The sequence below is a fragment of the Cydia amplana genome, chromosome 15 (assembly GCF_948474715.1).
Source record: "Cydia amplana chromosome 15, ilCydAmpl1.1, whole genome shotgun sequence".
NCBI lineage: Eukaryota > Metazoa > Arthropoda > Insecta > Lepidoptera > Tortricidae > Cydia > Cydia amplana.
The window spans coordinates 6,073,504-6,075,797 of NC_086083.1; the positions used below are offsets into that span (position 1 = coordinate 6,073,504).

Here is a 2,294-nt window from a genome sequence, read left to right on the forward strand (position 1 = left end):
AAAGTTTTTCGCCGGTATTCTGGCTCGACACAAATAATCCACGATTACGCAGACACGGTTAATCCTAATTGGGATCCGTGTTACAGAATTAGAACTCTATTTAGGCGTTTGATTGAAATCACCTCCAGAACTAAGAATAACAAAAGAAAAAACCTAATTTGTTACCTCTTTACATTTTTTTTTTTAAGGGATGAAAATGTTCTTTTTCTACTCGTCGACTGCAATGCTTGAATTAAGACTTCGTATACCAAAGTGAAATCGCATACTTTTTTCACTATGGGACCCCAACTCAACTATAATATTTATTTCGATACAGTTTAGTCAACTATAATATTCATTTCGATACCGTTTTGTCAACTATAATATTCATTAGTGTATGATATCTATTTCAGTTTATAAGAATCATATTAGCTTTTTCTTATGCCAGTATTGTAACCCCAAAAAGGACGAATGATTTTTTTAATGTAATGTTATTGACAAACCTTCTTTCCAGACTATATATCGTAAAATATTTAAGTATGCACAACCCGTCCTTTTCTAACAAATGTAGTTAGAAAGAGCTAGCGTCACTGGTATTCAGGACAAGGGATTTTGCTGCAACTGCTGTTTTTATGTGTTGTACGGTTTACTTGTAATAATTTGGATTCAAATAAAAAGAACATGATTAAAGTAATAAGTATATTTTAAGATAGATACAAGATGATTAAAAACAAAAGTATACTCGTATGTATCCTTATTTACCATAAGGCCGCCGCTTGAAAGCATCCGTCGCCCTTACACTGAAAAAAAAATTGTTCCTTTCACATTGATACTAACAAAGCATTAGACAAATTTTTCATACATAATAATGCACGTCCAACAATGTGCAGTTTACCATCACATCTCATTGTGTCGATATGTTGTGATCAGGATTTGCAATTCGAATGTAACTACATAGTTCGATAACGTTAAGAATACAGTCAAATCAAATCGTTCCTATTAGAAAGTGGCCTTGACCCTGCAACGCTCAAGATCCCATGTTTCGAACCTGCGCTCGGGGTTTAATTTTGGAATTTTGCTCTTGCTCGGGTATCAATATTAGCACGAGAGGATAAACAACAACATTGCCCCCGTGTAAAACAAATAACTATTCTCAGACGTAAAGTAGCTTAAAGCGAGCGTAGAACTTAGGTTATGACAAAATATACAGGGTGGCTAAAAAATAACTGCATTCCCATTGCCAGGGTGGTTTTGGGATAATACTGAGCAACTTTCACTATAGGATCAACCCCGAAATCGCGATAAAAAAATTGGCTGTTTCACACATTTTGGCTGGTCCATTTTCAATTGGAGGGCAATTTTTTTTTTCGCTATTTTGGGGCTGGTCCCATAGTATAAGTTGCTCAGTATAATCCCAATGGGCAACGGGAATGCACTTAATGTTTGGCCACCCTGTATAGTACTTACAGTTGCGGTACATCTGAGACCAGTACACTGAATTGTAAAAGAATTGTGGTTGTTAGTGATGCATGTTTCGTATTGGTTAAACTGTGTTGAACGTAATCATATTTTTTTCTAGAAGTATTGTGTTTTGACTGAACTTATCTTTATACTCGCTTTTAACTAGTTTCACATAATTTACCTAGTCTAGCGAATAACTTCTGACACAAAGTTATTTGTCCCTAACTTGTGTTATGGATAATGTAGTACAAAAAATACTTAAGTTAATGGAATAGTAGGTAAATAAAAAAATACAACTGCATAATAATTATGGACATCACAAAAAAACTTGAACATAGATAGATATGTATGTAATATATAGTATAGGTACTCAATAGACGGTTAGAAATGATTTCTTACGGTTGCATTACACCCGGCGCCTTCACACTAAAATTATATGTAGGTATTTTTATTTTAAGGAAATTGTTGAAAAAGTTTTTTTTTTTTTCAATACTAACCACTTTTTTATTTAGAATACCTACCTAAGTACCTACACTCACCCTTGCACTACACATCAGTCCCGAACACTGAAAAATCAGTTAATTACATATTTATATAATTCCTTAAAACTTTCCGATAACATTGAAAATTAATTAGGCAGAACTTTGTAACTCGTAGCTCGAACAAATCATATTTTTAAGACAAGAATAGACTAGTGTCATTCTACGGAACTTGTTATGTAAAGAAAAGTCACTAGTAAATTCATCATTCAGAGACAATTTCAATATGGCGGTTTGGTTACATTTGTTAGCAAGTTCCATAGAATGACACTTTAGAGACAATTGTCCAACGACACGTGTCGCCAGCGACGTCGG

The 2,294-nt window shown here is 34.0% G+C and overlaps 1 long non-coding RNA gene across 1 annotated transcript; it reads right to left on the reverse strand.

The window, feature by feature from the left end:
- Nucleotides 1-727: 727 nt before the first annotated feature.
- LOC134654417 (uncharacterized) lies at nt 728-2,008 on the reverse strand. Its single transcript, XR_010097329.1, has 4 exons — nt 1,980-2,008; nt 1,840-1,866; nt 1,447-1,473; nt 728-779 (listed from the first exon to the last, which is right to left on the reverse strand). It is a non-coding gene; the product is annotated as an uncharacterized LOC134654417 (long non-coding RNA).
- Between the last annotated feature and the right edge of the window lie 286 nt (nt 2,009-2,294).